The sequence below is a fragment of the Capricornis sumatraensis genome, chromosome 2 (assembly GCF_032405125.1).
Source record: "Capricornis sumatraensis isolate serow.1 chromosome 2, serow.2, whole genome shotgun sequence".
In the NCBI taxonomy this organism is placed as follows: Eukaryota; Metazoa; Chordata; class Mammalia; order Artiodactyla; family Bovidae; genus Capricornis; species Capricornis sumatraensis.
Window position 1 is genome coordinate 83,935,364 of NC_091070.1, and position 15,605 is coordinate 83,950,968.

The following is a 15,605-nucleotide window of genomic DNA, read 5'->3' on the forward strand; positions in this document are numbered from 1 at the left end:
TAGTGTCCTGAGGATTAGGGCACCTCAGCTCTTTCCAATGACATGGGGTGTAAGCGGGCTTCAGTGGAGGAGTTACCAGCCTCACACAGGAAGGCATGAGTATGTCAGGTGGGCCCTGATAGCAGCCACTCAGAGCGACAGGGGGTCATCACCATCCTTGAAAGGTTCTGGGAAAGAGCCTGCTTAAGGCTCAGCCTGTTTCTTCACTCCCTCCTTCTCCATAAAACATACTCACACTGTATAATCACACCTTCTCTTTCACCTTAAGAAAAAGCCGAAAATATCCAGAAGTATTTCCACTTTAATTGTCACAGGGATAGCATGGCCTGCTGGTTTTCCTGTCTGCTTGATAACTAGGCTGCAGTCTTCTTCCAGCTCTTCACCAGCACCTGGGGCATGTGGAGCTGGGCGGGTTGGGGAGGGGGAAGCAATTACAGTGATGCTGTCTCACCTGCCGCCTCACAAGGGGCCTGTGATTAGCTGTGCCCCAATTTTGAGAAGGGGGTCTGTAACTGAGGTTGACCTAGGTTTGATCTGTCTCCTGGGAAGGGGCTGTTCCTTTGATCTCGGGGTGGGGGAGACCCCTGTGTGATACAGCAGATAGAGGCCCAGGGTACCTGCACCCCGCCATCAAGGATAAGGCTGTTGGCTGAGAAGCGGCCGGGAAGCAGCTGGAGGCAGAGAAGGAGGTGCCTGCCTTTGGCCCCTCTGTACAGAGATCTGTGACTGAGGTCATTCCCAGCTGCGTGAGAAGGGCTGTCCCTGTCTGCTCTCCGTACACAGTTTCAGACTGCGATTCCAGCTTCCTTTCCCTTCCAAGCCACTGATCCTCTTCCTGGAAACAAGAAGTCAATGTCATTCATCTCTAAACGTGAGCGTAGGTATGGGGAACAGATGGACAGGCACTATACTGTCTTCCCAAGCTCACTGTCTCATGGAAAAGGGGGCTGTGCCAACTAGCAAACGCACATGTATGGTGGGCCCAGGAAGGAGTTGGGGTGCTTCAGAAACTGGGAAGGGGCATCATTTCAGCCTGGTGGGGGTCATGGAAGGTTCCATTCAGTGCATCTTGTGTGTGTGATAAAACCTAAGGTGTAGACCAGGGCCTTTGAAACCACTGGGCACTGGAGACCCAATGCCACCTTTGCCTGCCTGTCAGAAGCCTGCAGAAGCACTGAGACCCAGGGAGCCAATCACCATGGGCTCCAAAGGAAAAGAAAAATGCAAACTCAGAAGGAGTAAATGGCCCATTAAATGTCTACAAAATGCGCTGTGATGTCACTCAGTCGACTGCAGCTCCACTCACCTCTCCCACGCTTAAATATAACCTATAGTTAATGTGGCGTGTGGGTAAATTAAACGGGCTTGATATGATTAGGGGTGAGTGCTGCAAGAGAGCCTGAGGCGAGGGAAATTCTAAGCCAGTTCTGTTGCGAGCAGCACGGAGGGGGCTGAGGACTGCAGATAAAGGCGCAACGTGGACACTGCGACCGGGTAAGGGAGTAGCTCGCCCTGTCGGGTCAGTGGGCCCTGGGTGAACGCTGTGTGTGTTTATCCGGTGTGTGGGGGAGGGTTGAGGGGGCGCAGTTGCGCAGACAGGGGCCCAAGAAGTAGGGACGATCCGGAAGGGTCCTGCCTATAGCTTCCCCGCTTCCCCAGCACCGATGCTTCTGACCGCCCCTAATCTTCGCATCCTCCGCATTCAGGGGCCTCGTGCGCGCTGCTCTGCAGCCACAGCTGGCGCCACCGAAGATAAACACGCATCCCACAATTCACCGTGGTTTGTCTTCCCCTCCAACTCCAGATGGCCTATCTGGGGACAGCCGAGGCCCCTGGGTGCGGGCCGTTGCCGTTTTTGATGAGCTGTGCACATATGGATACCCAAACATCTGGAGCGGCCATGTGCTGCTCTGGGCAGGCCAGCCCTAGTGAGCCAATCAGGGGCCCCCGGGCTCCGGGGGTGGCGCGCGGCCCCGCCAAGTGAGCACGGATAAATTATTCATGACCGAGTTATTTGTGGTGCAAGGGGTCCATCAGCTACTTTGATTAAAAATCCAGTGAGTAATGAATATGCAAACGCCAGCGACTGCTCCGAGCAACAGATTTGTCAAATTGTCTATACTTCACGGAGATAAAGGAAAATCTCCTGGGGTCCCGAAATTGAAAAACCGAACCGTCAAATCACAGCATTATCTTAATTATCAAATCTCCTTGGCCGTGCAAATACCCCGCGTGAAGCTGAGCAGGGTGTTGGGAAAAAAAAAAAAAAAAAATCAAGAGAAAGAGATATATTTGTCTCCGAAACCCGGGCCTGGCTAGTGAGAAACAGGCTGGTGGAGAAGCGATTTCAATTCACATGGTGACTCCACAGCCATTTAATTATTTTAATTAGGCTTAATTAGTGGTAAATTTACAATGATATGCTTGATACCTGGCATTAAATCTTTCATGCATAAATGTTTTGTTAAAATGAGAAAAAGGCAAGTGGCATTTCGCCAGCAATTACTGCTGAATGTTCTAATGAAGGATTAGGCTCAGCGGTGATTCATGAAGACAGGCGGGCACCAGACTTGTTTACGAGGCATCAGCTCCATAACTCACTCGCTCCTACCCAATCGTTGTCGCTGTCCTTGTTAGTTTCAGGGAGCACCTGCTTGGGGTGAGGGCCTGGGTGGTGGGGACAGGGGCTGGATACTCAGCTCAGAGCCCCAGGCCCTCTGTGTATGTGTTTATGAGACCCTCCAACTCTCCCCAAGAGGGATTTCATCTGTGGTGCGTCAAAAGCCACAGTGAGGAGTTGGGGGAGTGGGATCATGTGTTACAGAACAGGGTGATTGTCTGTCCGTGGCCCTGGCTAAGTTTGTGAGAGCCTGGAATTGCCCGGCACACTCTCTGGGCCTGGAGCTGAGCCGGCCTGCAGGACAAGTTGGCTGGAAGGGGGCCCTTCCTAAGTCGTGGCTGAGCTGTGCTATAGCCCAGCTGGGGAGTAACTAGTTGTGGAAGCTACTGCTTGTCCACTGAAGAGGCATGCCATACTAAAGTGCGACATACTCTGGGCTGCAACAGGTGGCAGTTCCTGCGGGGCAAGTCTGGGGATCCTGACAAGATGCCCCCCACCCTTGTCCTGTCCCTGGGTGCAGGGTCCTCCTGCGACTCAGTTACCAGGGAACGAGGACTTGTTCCCTGCATTCAGAGACCAGCTGCAGCTGTCCCCTCCCCGCAAGGAGGAAACACAGCAGCTCACACCTGGACCAACAGGAATGGAGAAGACAATGATGCAAACTACCCGCCTGCTGGCGGGTAGAACCCTAGTGTCTGGCTGGCTCTGTCCCTGGCCACGGGCTGCTTGGGTCCTGGCCAGAGCTCGGAAGTCCCCAGAGTGACCCCAGGGGCCATTCGCAGGTCCTCACTTCACTTCCCCACTCAGGGCTCCCCTGGCAGCTGCTCCTGCTGCTCCCACTAGAGAAGGAGGCCATGCTTAGCATGCCAATGATGGTGGCTGAGGGGACCTGGCCTCCTGCCTCCCTGCTTTCAGTCCCGCATCTGACCCCTAGTCACCTTCCCTCCCCAGGCTCCTCCACATCCTGCTCCCTTATTAGCTCAAGCTCCTCTTACTTCAGTGCTAATGCCTTTGGCTCCAACTTACCCATTTCCCTGGAGAGCCCTGATGTTGTGTTTCTTAAGCCCATCCTGAGTCTCTAGTCGATGAGGCTGTGTTTCTTGGTTTCAGTCCCTTAATGGGCTTTCAGAATTTTCTGCCTCAGCTTTTCTTTCCCTTTGCAAGAAAAAGATGTGACTATTAATGAGGAGAGTTTTTTGAAATTCCTTGGTTGTTAAATCAGTTTTTCTTTTTACTCGTTCAAAGGAGTGTTTTTTGTAGCCTGGTGGGTGTTTCTCTCTTCAGAGTAGCTGCTGCTTCTGTCCAGTAGAATGGAAGTCCCACGAGGGCAGGGGCCTCATCAGTCTTGTTTCCTGTTTATCTCTAGATTATCATAGTGCTTTGTACACACACAGGGCAGGGGATCGCTGTTGGTTGGACCCTGACCAGTATATCTAACCACTTTAAGGGAAGAGCTATTCAGAGCTTCATCTGTGAAAGTTAGAATCTATCTCCCATTGCATTGTTGGAATACAATACCTATTTGTTGAGTGGGAAAAACTTACCTACGTACATTCTCCTTACCCAACAAGGCAGACTCTAAATAATGCCCTATATCTATCCCATGGCCTTGTTCCCCCCGGAAACAATGGCGTGCACCCCAAGATGTACTGTGCTGCTCTTTGAGAAATAATGATTTGACGGCCTGACCAGGCTGCATCGTGGTTTGGTGCCAGGAGGTGGGAGCCCCAGACTAGAGGCCATAGGGGGAGAAGGGGACCTTTCAGATGAGGAAGAGGAGCTATGAGACGGTGGGAGGAGGGGATCAGACCCTACCCACAGTGTGGAAATTTGGAGCTCCCGCGGAGTCATTTCACGGAGGAGCTTCACACACTCCACCCTTCTGGATAGGTCAGATACTGTGGGCCTGAGAACAACTCCTCTCCAGGCGGAGGTGACAGGCCAGGTCTAACCACAGGAAAAGGCTCTGCCACAGATGATGTCGGGGCAAGATTTGCAGACCGCAGGATGGGAGCTCCTGGAAGTCCAAGGGGGAAGGGTGATGGGAAGACGGCAGGACTCAGACCACTTGCTGGTTAATAAAACTGCAGTGATGGCCATTGCAGTGATGCAGAGTGATCGCATGTTTCCTTTCACTCTCCCTCCAATCCCAACTAAAATCACAATGAAGGAATGAGAAAGAGGCGAAAATCCACGCTGGGGAAAGAGTCAGACTGGATGACACCAGGCAAGAGAGTCCAGTGAGATTGCTGAAGCTGGGTAGTGAAAGAACCAGCAGTAGGTAACTCATCAGATTAGAGGAGCCAGGGCCCGTATAAGGGCAGGCGAGTGTGGGGAGCTGTGGAGATGACATGAAGCAAATTGTTTCCCAGTGTTGCCCCCAGAAAGACTCAGGAGTTGAAGGCACTTGGCCCCTCTGAGGCTGAGGTGTGGGTGAGACCGACAACAGCAAAATGGTAGGGAACATGCGGTCGTGCTGTGAGGCGTCGCCCAGAGCCTCCCTCAAGACTCATGTCCCCCGCTCCAGGACCGCTGTTGCTTGACAGCTCTGGCAGAAGCTCCTCACCAAGTCACCCTCCACTAGGGAAACGCCTTGTGTGCATGCTCAGTCATGTCCAACTCTTGGGGACCCCATGAACTGTAGCCTTCCAGGCCCCTTTGTTTGTGGGATTTTCCAGAAAGAACACTGGAATGGGCCGTCATTTCCTCTTCCAGAGGATCTTCCCAACTCAGGGTTGAACCTGTGTCTCCTGCATCGGCAGGCAGATTCTTTACCACTGGGCCACCTGGGAAGCCCAAGGTAGTACACTCTAACCTGGGATTGTGGAGCGGAGTTAGCTTTCCGAGGTTGGCTAGTGATGACGCTCCATCACTGGTGGAGTGCAGGTAACTCCTGGTGTGCCGTCGTGGTGCAGCTGTTACCACTTTCACAAACAGTGCACTGAAAGGGGATACCAGTGGAAGGCAGCACCCTGGTGGGGGCAGTATTCAAGACAGTTGGGAAACTCCGGGGAGGCAATGGCACCCCACTCCAGGACTCTTGCCTGGAAAATCCCATGGATGGAGGAGCTTGGTGGGCTGCAGTCCATGGGGTCTCTAGGAATTGGACATGACTGAGCGACTTCACTTTCACTTTTCATTTTCATGCATTGGAGAGGGAAATGGCAACCCACTCCAGTGTTCTTGCCTGGAGGATCCCAGGGATGGGGCAGCCTGGTGGGCTGCCGTCTATGGGGTCGCACAGAGTCGGACACGACTGAGGCGACTTAGCAGCAGCAGCAGCAGTGATTATGAAGACTATCAAGTTAAATGTCTGTTTCTAAGGACAATCAATGTTTTGGAGAAAGAAGTCAAAGCCCAAGGGTGATTATTCCCCAACTAAAGACCAAGTCTGAAAGCCAGTGAGCCCAGTTAGCAGCTTATAAAAGGAACTTTAACTCTTGCAACTGGAGGGCAGGAAAAGCTGAGGATCAGATGCCAGACTTAATTATAGGGGCAGCAGAACTCAAGAAGACATTGGCTTCCTCACCTCAGGAAGTTGGTCATGCCAAGATCAGGGCCGTGATTGGGAAGGCGTGGGATGCTGAGGACTGCGTGGGGCCATTTAGGTTGATGCACTCAAACACCTTGAATCTCCAGATCCTTCTAAACCTTGTAGTACCCTCTTTTTTTTCCTGTTAAAATATAGTAACTCTCTCTTTCTTGAAAGTGTTACAAAGGTCTCTCCCCTGTAAGGCAATGCATGCCTTTCTCAGGATTGAATTCCATCTCCCTTCCTGATCACCTGATCAATCATGACACATCTGTTACCCCAGGGCATACTGGGGTAGCCAATAAAATGGAGTCTTGACCCAGGTCAGCTTGACCCAGGTCATAGTGGATCAGCTAGGTCCACAGACCTACCCATCGTTCATTACCTAGACTTCAAATGAATACTTGTAATGGACATACTTAGTAGCTGGCAGAACTACTCCTAGACATGTAGGGTGAGACTCATTGTAGAGAGGGCCCAGTGAAAGCCTCTGAAACTGTCTCCCCATCCAGAGCCAAAGCAGGAAATAAAAAGCAGTATCATATCTCAGTTTTGCCAAGAGAATGCACTGGTCATAGAAAACACCCTCTTCCAACAATATAAGAGAAGACTCTACATATGGACATCACCAGATGGTCAATACCGAAATCAGGTTGATTATATTTTTTGCAGCCAAAGATGGAGAAGCTCTGTACAGTCGGCAAAAACAAGACCAGGAGCTGATTGTGGCTCAGATCATGAACTCTTTATTGCCAAATTCAGACTTAAATTGAAGAAAGTAGGGAAAACCACTAGACTATTCAGGTATGACCTAAATCAACTCCCTTATGATTATACAGTGGAAGTGACAAATAGATTTAAGGGGTTAGATCTGATAGACAGAGTGCCTGAAGAACTATGGACAGAGGTTTCTGACTTTGTACAGGAGGCAGTGATCAAGACCATCCCCAAGAAAAAGAAATATAAAAAGGCAAAATGGTTATCTGAAGAGGCCTTACAAATAGCTGAGAAAAGAGAAGCAAAAGGCAAAGGAGGAAAGGGATGATATACCCATTTGAATGCAGAGTTCCAAACAGAGATAAGTTCCAAAGAGAGATAAGAAAGCCTTCCTCAGTGATCAATGCAAAGAAATAGAGGAAAACAATAGAATTGGAAAGACTAGAGAGCTCTTCAAGAAACTCAGATATACCAAGGGAACATTTCATGCAAAGATGGGCACAATAAAGGACAGAAATGCTATGGGCCTAACAGAAGCAGAAGATATTAAGAAGAGGTGGCAAGGATACACAGAAGAACTATTCAAAACAGATTGTCATGACTCAGATAAATCACGATGGTGTGATCACTCACCTAAAGCCAGATATCCTGGAATGTGAAGTCAAGTGGGCCTTAGGAAGCATCACTATGAACAAAGCTAGTGGAGGTGATGGAATTCCAGTAGAACTATATCAAATCCTGAAAGATGATGCTGTGAAAGTGCTGCACTCAATATGCCAGAAATTTTGGAAAACTCAGCAGTGGCCACAGGACTGGAAAAGGTCAATTTTCATTCCAATCCCAAAGAATGCTCAAACTACCACACAATTGCACTCATTTCACAAGCTAGCAAAGTAATGCTCAAAATTCTCCAAGCCAAGTTTCAACAGTACATGAACGGTGAACTTCCAGATGTTCAAGCTGCATTTAGAAAAGGCAGAGGAACCAGAGGTCAAATTGCCAACATTCACTGGATCATAGAAAAAGCAAGAGAATTCCAGAAAACCATCTGTTTCTTTATTGATTGTGCCAAAGCCTTTGACTGTGTAGATCACAACAAACTGTGGAAAATTCTTAGAGATGGGAATACCAGACCACCTGACCTGCCTCCTGAGAAATCTGTATGCAGGTCAAGAAGCAACAGTAGAACTGGGCATGGAACAACAGACTGGTTCCAAATTGGGAAAGGAGTACCTCAAGGCTGTATGTTGTCACCCTGCTTATTTAACTTGTATGCAGAGTACATGATGAGAAGTGCTGGGCTGGAGGAAGCACAAGCTGGAATCAAGATTGCCGGGAGAAATATCAATAACCTCAGATACACAGATGGTACCACCTTTATGGCAGAAAGTAAAGAGGAACTAAAGGGCCTCTTGATGAAGGTGAAAGAAGAGAGTGAAAAGGCTGGCTTAAAACTCAACATTCAAGAAACTAAGGTCATGGCATCTGGTAAATAGATGGGGAAATAATGGAAACAGTGAGAAACTTTATTTTGGGGGGCTCCAAAATCACTGCAAATGGTGATTGCAGCCATGAAATTAAAAGACGCTTGCTCCTTAGAAGAAAACCATGACCAACCTAGACAGCATATTAAAAAGCAGAGACATTACTTTGTCAATGAAGGTCCATCTAGTCAAAGCTACAGTTTTTCCAGTAGTCATGTACAGATGTGAGAGTTAGACTAGAAAGTTGAGCGCTGAAGAATTGATGCTTTTGAACTGTGGTGTAGGAGAAGACTCTTAGAGTCCCTTGGACTGCAAGGAGAGCCAACCAGTCAATCCTGAAGGAAATCAATCCTGAATATTCATCGGAAGGACTGATGCTGAAGCTGAACTCCAGTGCTTTGGCCACCTGATGAGAACTGACTCACTGGAAAGGACCCTGATGCTGGGAAAGATTGAAGGCAGGAGGAGAAGGGAACGACAGAGGATGAGATGGTTGGATGGCATCACTGACTCAGTGGACATGAATTTGAGCAAGCTCTGGGAATTGATGATGGGCAGGGAAGCCTGGCATGCTATAGTCCATGGGGTAATAAAGACTCGGACATGACTGAGCGACTGAACTGATCCATCCCAGGAGGAATGGAAGAGATTGATCTAGGTCTTTAGACCTGGAGGATTTGGGGGTAGGGCAGGTGGGCAGTGGTCTGCATCATTTCCCCTTTATATTCAATAGTCTGACCCTCCTGTGTAAAGCACACAGGAGAATGACAATGGGCTCTATGCGGACTCCAACAGGTAGTGACCCTAATTGCAGCTGCAGTGCCAGATGTGACTTTTGTTAGAGGAGGTTCACACAGCCTCAGGTACAGAGTATACAGCCACTGATGTGGTGAATGCCTTCTTTTCCAGCTGTATCAGGAATGAGGATCAGAAATGGTTTGCATTCACTTCAAATGGGTAACAGTGTGGTGCTGGTGGTTTAGCCACTGAGTTGTGTCCGACTCTTGGGACCTCACAGACTGTAGCCCTCCAGGCTCCTCTGTCCTCTGTATTTCCCAGGCAAGAATCCTGGAGTGGGTTTCCATTTCCTTCTGCAGGGAATCTTCCTGACCCAGGGATCGAACCTGGATCTCTTGCATTGCAGGTGGTCTTATGCATTGTAGACAGATTGTTTACTGAGTCACCAGGGAAGCCTGGATAACTGTACATTTATGATTTTATCCCAGAGCTATGATAACTTTCCACTCTCTGTCATAATTTAGTCCAAAGGGACCCGAACCATCTGGCCATTCTTCTGAATATCACCTTGGCTCATCCTACAGATGATATGGTGCCAATGAGATTGACTGAGCAAGAATTTTGGAGGCTTGGGTTGCATATGCACTTCCGAGGTTGGGAGATGAAACTTACAAAGCTTCAGGGCCTTGCCGTGGCAATGTCTAGTGTTCAGTGGTCTGGAACATCCTGGGAGGTGCTCTCCAGATGTTAGTCATCCTGTGTCTCTCATCACTAAGAAAGAAGTATGACACCTGTGAGGTCTGTTTGGGTTCTGGAGTCAGCATATTATACACTTGAGAATACTGCTCAATCCCATCTACCATATGACGTGAGAGGCTGGTATTGTTGAGTGGAGTCCAGGAGAGGGTTCTGCAGCAGGGACAGGCTATGGTGTCAGTGGCCCTGTGATTTGGGCCACACCATCCAGAAGTCCCTATGATACTAGAGGTATGGGTGCTGGAGCAAGATGTCACGTGGAATTTATGGAAAGCACCAACAAGGGAATCACATAGTACACATCTAGGGTTCTGACTGCAGCAGAGAAAACCTCAGCTCCTGGTCTGCTCCCAGGCCCTGGAAGAGAGAAAGCACCCAACCCATTAGACAGTGAGCATCCATGTAACCAGCATTGACCTTTGAGAGCTGAGTTTTTCCAGACACATGCCTCACAATTTCAGGTGGGTCCAGCAACAATCCCCCATAAGAGGGAAATGGTACTTCTGGGATCAGGTAGGGACAGGTCAGAGGAAGCAAGAAGATGTCTGAGCACGTGGTTCGGACCCTGCATCCTGCCTCACTGTAGCACTGGCCCCTTTTACTGTGCTGGCACTTGTGACCAGCACTAGGATTAGCTGATAGAGAAGGACTAAGGCCCAGTTTGGTTCATGGATGGATTGACTTGGAGTAGGGATGCAGGCTGGAAATGGACAGTGGAATTGCAGCCCCACTGCCATTTGGCCGTGAGTATCAGTCCTCCCCTGAGCAGAGTTTCAGGATGTGCACCTGGCCATCCACTTTGTGTGGAGAGAGAAGGGACCCGAAGCAAAAACAGGCAAGGACTCATCCATGAGCAGTGGCTTTTTACCTTTCTATACTGTAACAGCCAACTCATTGGAAAAGATCTTGATGCTGAGAACGACTAAAGGCAAAAGGAGAAGAGGGCAGCAGAGGATGAGATGGTTGGATAGCATCACCAATGCAGTGGAAATGAGCGTGGGCAAACTCTGGGAGATAGTGAGGGACAGGGAGGGCTGGTGTGCTGCAGTCCACAGGGTCTCAAAGAGTTGGACATGACCTGAACAACAGCAATGGAGCAGTGGTGATGTGCCTGGCAGGTGGGATTGATGCTTCTGAGGACCCAGGAACGGTGGGAACAGGGCACCTGCAGGGCGTGATGCCTCGTGACCCCCATGGAGAGTTTGTGCTTGTTTACCTACAACTTTAGGCTTAGTGGGTCTCAAAGTCCTGGCTTCCTGAGGGAGCCTATTTCTTCTAGAGACATAGTGAGAATTCCATTAAACTTTCATCAATTACTGATGACTGCTTACTTTGAGTTCTTTGTGCCAATAGACCAGCAGAGAAAGGGGACCCCATCCTGGCAGGAGGAGCTGACTCTGATCATCAAGACAAGGTGGGTCTCCTCTTATAAACAGGGCTGGGGTGGGGTCTGTGGGTGGCACTCGGGCAATACTCTGGGGAGTCTCTTGGCCCTCTGTTGCTCAATGTCTGCAGATAACAGACAAGAGGAATGCCCACAGCTGGAGAAGGGCTTGAGGATGAGGACTCTGGCCCTTCAGGGATAATGATCTGGTCACTTCCCTAAGTTACCCATTTGGTCCAGCAATAAACACTCAGTATGGTAAGATATATCTGGAATGGGGAGTGGGGAAAAAAAAAGATGAGGGGTATCATTACAGCCTGATACCAGCTCCAGTGGTTGTTGGTGTTGGGGTGGGAGCATGCCTTTCTCCTCTATCTCCCCAGGGAAAAGGATCAACCGGAATTCTAGATGTTATTCCCTGGTGGCTCAGACGGTAAAGAATCGGCCTGCAATGCAGGAGACCTGGGTTTGATCCCCGGGTTGGGAAAATCCCCTGGAGAAGGAAATGGCAACCCAGACCAGTATTCTGGCCTGGAGAACTCCATGGACAGAGGAGCCTGGCAGGCTACAGTCTGTGGGGTTGCAGAGTTGGACATGGCTGAGTGACGAACACACTGAGAAGGCAGGTTGCTGCTGTGGCTGTGGTGATGTGCTGCCCCATGTCCCCTGGGCTTCAGGCACTCATTTCTCCAGTGTGCTGGGGGTATTAGTGACTCTCAGTTCCTGTCTCTCTCCAGCAAATTGCTCCTAGTTAAAAAAAGATCCTTTTGCCCTCCTCTCTGGAGGAGCCCACTTCCAACGACTGGTCAGTGAGGGAGGAGAAAGGCCCTGCCCTCTTGCCTCAAGGGCAAGCCAGCTCTGCTGAACGACTTCAGCTGTGGGGCTCCCTGGCTTTGGCTGAGCTTTCCTGCTCCCTCTGTCTAACCTCTCACACCCCCCATCATCACTCATCCTGCAGGCATGCCCCAGTACATTTCCTGCAGGCAAAACTCGGAGTCTGTTTTCCAGAAACAGGAAAATTTGACCATGATTTCCTCCCCTCTCAGTGCCACCAGGCTACTATTTCTCTTCCTGCCGGCAGAAAAGAGCTTCACTCTTGGAGAGGCTAAACAGGAGAGCCCCAGCCCAGGGAAGCAGGCGCCACTGAAAATGAGGTTGGGTGTCTGTCTGGAGAGTGAAGCGGAGAGACTTTCTACTACTTGGCTTCCAGAGTGCTGGAGGCCAAGCTTAGAGTCTCCTTCTCCCTTTTCCTTCCCAGTGACAGCAGATTGGATGATTTTTCTGGGGAAACCAGCAGGCCCAAGAGATAATTCTGACAGATACTGGCAGATGGGAGGACCACGAGGAAATGGCTGGTCGCTACCTCATCAGCCTACAGTGAAACCACCCACCCAGGCACGGAGAGCATCTGATGCCTTTTGGCATCTTATGCATAAACGTGTATGTAAAAAACAAGGATTATTAGATGTTTGAAGATAATCTCTAACTTGAAAGACAGATGTCAACATGGAACCAACAAAAAAGGAACTCCAGAGAAATAGAAACATGGTGGGGAGAAAATGAAAGCTTCAGATGAAAAAGTAGAATCTCAGGGACCTAAGAAAAGACATATTGTCTATGCAACAAAACCAAGATGCTATTCAAAAGGAGCAGTCAGAAAGACTTTGGAAATTAAATCTATCATAGCAGAAATAAAAACTGTGATGTAAAGATATGGTGCTGTGCAGAGGAAGTAAAGTGTGTGTAGGGGTATGTGTGAGTACGATTGTGTGGATTTGCATGTGTGTGCGGTGTGTACATGAATGGGGCATAAAAAAAAATAAATCCTCATCTTTCATAGAAGGAAGATTTTAGATTACAGTTGACTCTCAATATCCATGGAAGATTGGTTTCAGGACAGTGCCCCTCCCCTCAACCCCCATGGATAGCAAAATCCACGGATGTGTAAATCCCTTATACATAACAGCATGGTATTTGCATATGATCTATGTACATCCTCCCATATATTTTAAATCATCTCAAGATTACTGTGATACCTAATACAATGTAAATGCTATGTAAATAGTTGTAAATACAATGTAAATGCTATGTAAATAGTTGCCACTGTGGCAAATTTAGATTTTACTTTTTGGAACTTTCTGGAATATTTTTTTTTCTGGAATATTTTTTATCACAGTTGGTTGAATCCACAGATGCAGTACCCATAGATACAGAGGGCTCACTCTATATCTAAATGTTTTAAAATCAAGAACTGGAAGTTTAAACATTTTACTTAGAAATATGACGATAAATATAAGAAATAGCCAAAAAATAGCAAGTGCTTGCTACTAAGTTTTGGGAAATCAGGGTTGGTAGAGCTTTGGGCAGAAGACTGCTGCTTTTCAATAAAAGTCTCATGGAATCATTTGATAACTTAAATTAATACTTATATATTACCTTGTTAAAAATGCAAATCGACTTAAAAAAATTAATCCTGATGAGATTTGAAATCTGAAAAACTTGGGCTGAAGTCTCAGCTCTGCCATCTACTCCCTGGGGAACCATGGGTAAGTGCCTTGGTTTCCCCATTTATAAAATAAAAACCAGACCACTTGCTTTCTCAGGCTGTGTTGAGAATTCCTCCAGACAATAAATATGGAAGCAAGTTTTCACCTGGAAAACTCTGTACAAGTGAAGCTAACATGCTGCTGCTGCTGTCTCTTTAGTCGTGTCCGACTCTGTGCGACCCCAGAGATGGCAGCCCACCAGGCTCCCCCATCCCTGGGATTCTCCAGGCAAGAACACTGCAGTGGGTTGTCATTTCCTTCTCCAATGCATGAAAGTGAAAAGTGAAAGTGAAGTCGCTCAGGCGTGTACGACTTTTAGCGACCCAATGGACTGCAGCCTACCAGGCTCCTCCATCCATGGGATTTTCCAGGCAAGAGCACTGGAATGGGGTGCTATTGCCTTCTCCAAACATGCTGCTAAACATTTTAACCACCACTGGATCGGGCCAGCGAAATAGCCTGAGGTGGTTGTGCTTTTTGGATGACAGTGTTCCAAAAGGCAAATCCCTTTTGGTTATAAAGGCTTTAAATGTCTTACTCTGAGACAGATTGTCTCAACAGAAATACTAACATATCTGGATGATTTGCAAACCAATCACCAGCTAAATTTGCTGCCTCCTGAAATAGTTTTGGGATATCTCTAGGACAGGCCCAGCCCCAAACATATTTATGCAGGCAGTCAAGACTGCCTTTGATGCTCAGACTCCCTCCTGTCCTGTGGTGTCTCTAGCCTCCAGCCCAGACACCCAGGACCCCTGTCCCCTCCTTCCATTCCTCAACCCTCCCTCTCCAAACAATACCTACTCTCTGGGAAGGAAATGAGAACCCAACCACACCACAAGGATATAATCGGCCCGCAGTAGCTCATATCAAGGTAGCTCTTTCCCAGGGCAATGTGTGTGTAGACATAGAATAAAGCATTAAACTAAAAAATAAATCTCTAGAGTGAATTACACAGAAACTAGACATTAAAGAAGTGTCTTTGGGTAAGTGATGACATTCTGTGTGTGCATGTGTATGTGAGCACATGTGAGCACATGTGCTCCCAGTCATGTCCGACTCTTGGGGACCCCGTGGATTGTAGCCCGCCAGGCTCCTCTGTTTATGGCATTTTCTAGGCAAGGATACTGGAGTGGGCTGCCATTTCCTCCTCCAGGGGATCTTCCACACCCAAGGATTGAGCCCACGTTTCTATCGTCTCCTGCACTGGCAGATGGATTCTTTACCAACTGCACCATCTAGGAAGCCCGATGACGTTCTAGTCCTTGTAAAATTGTATCACACATTCAAATAAGAGTTGGATTCTCTCTTTGCATGCCCCTCACCACCCCGCAAGCTCCCTAATCTGGCGGGGAGTGGGGGGGGGGCGGTCTATGCACTTCAAACTAATAGAATCCTGGGACTTCACAAGATAGTCCTTGGAAAGAATCTTCTCTAACTGCCTTCCTGGTGCAGGAAGCCACTTTCCAGCATGCCTTGACCTGTAATTATCCACTTTCTAGGCCAAGGGTGACCTTCTCCCTTCAAACTCTAGCCTCATGCTACTGGTGGGTTATCTTCAGTATTAGAAAAGATCTCTTACTAATTTGAATTCTGTCTCTGCTGATTTTTACTCTTTGGTCCAATTTCCTCCCCCTGAAACCAAATAACAAGTTGACCCTCCTCTTAGACGACGGCCCTTTGTTTGTGTGAAGACATTGTTTTGTTTGGCATTGTCCAAACTGTGTCCCATTGAACGCTTGTTCCAAGAGATGCTGCTAAGAGGTACGTGATGAAATGGTTGGGTGGTCAAACAGGTTTGGAGAATGCTGAGCTAATTGAACTTGCC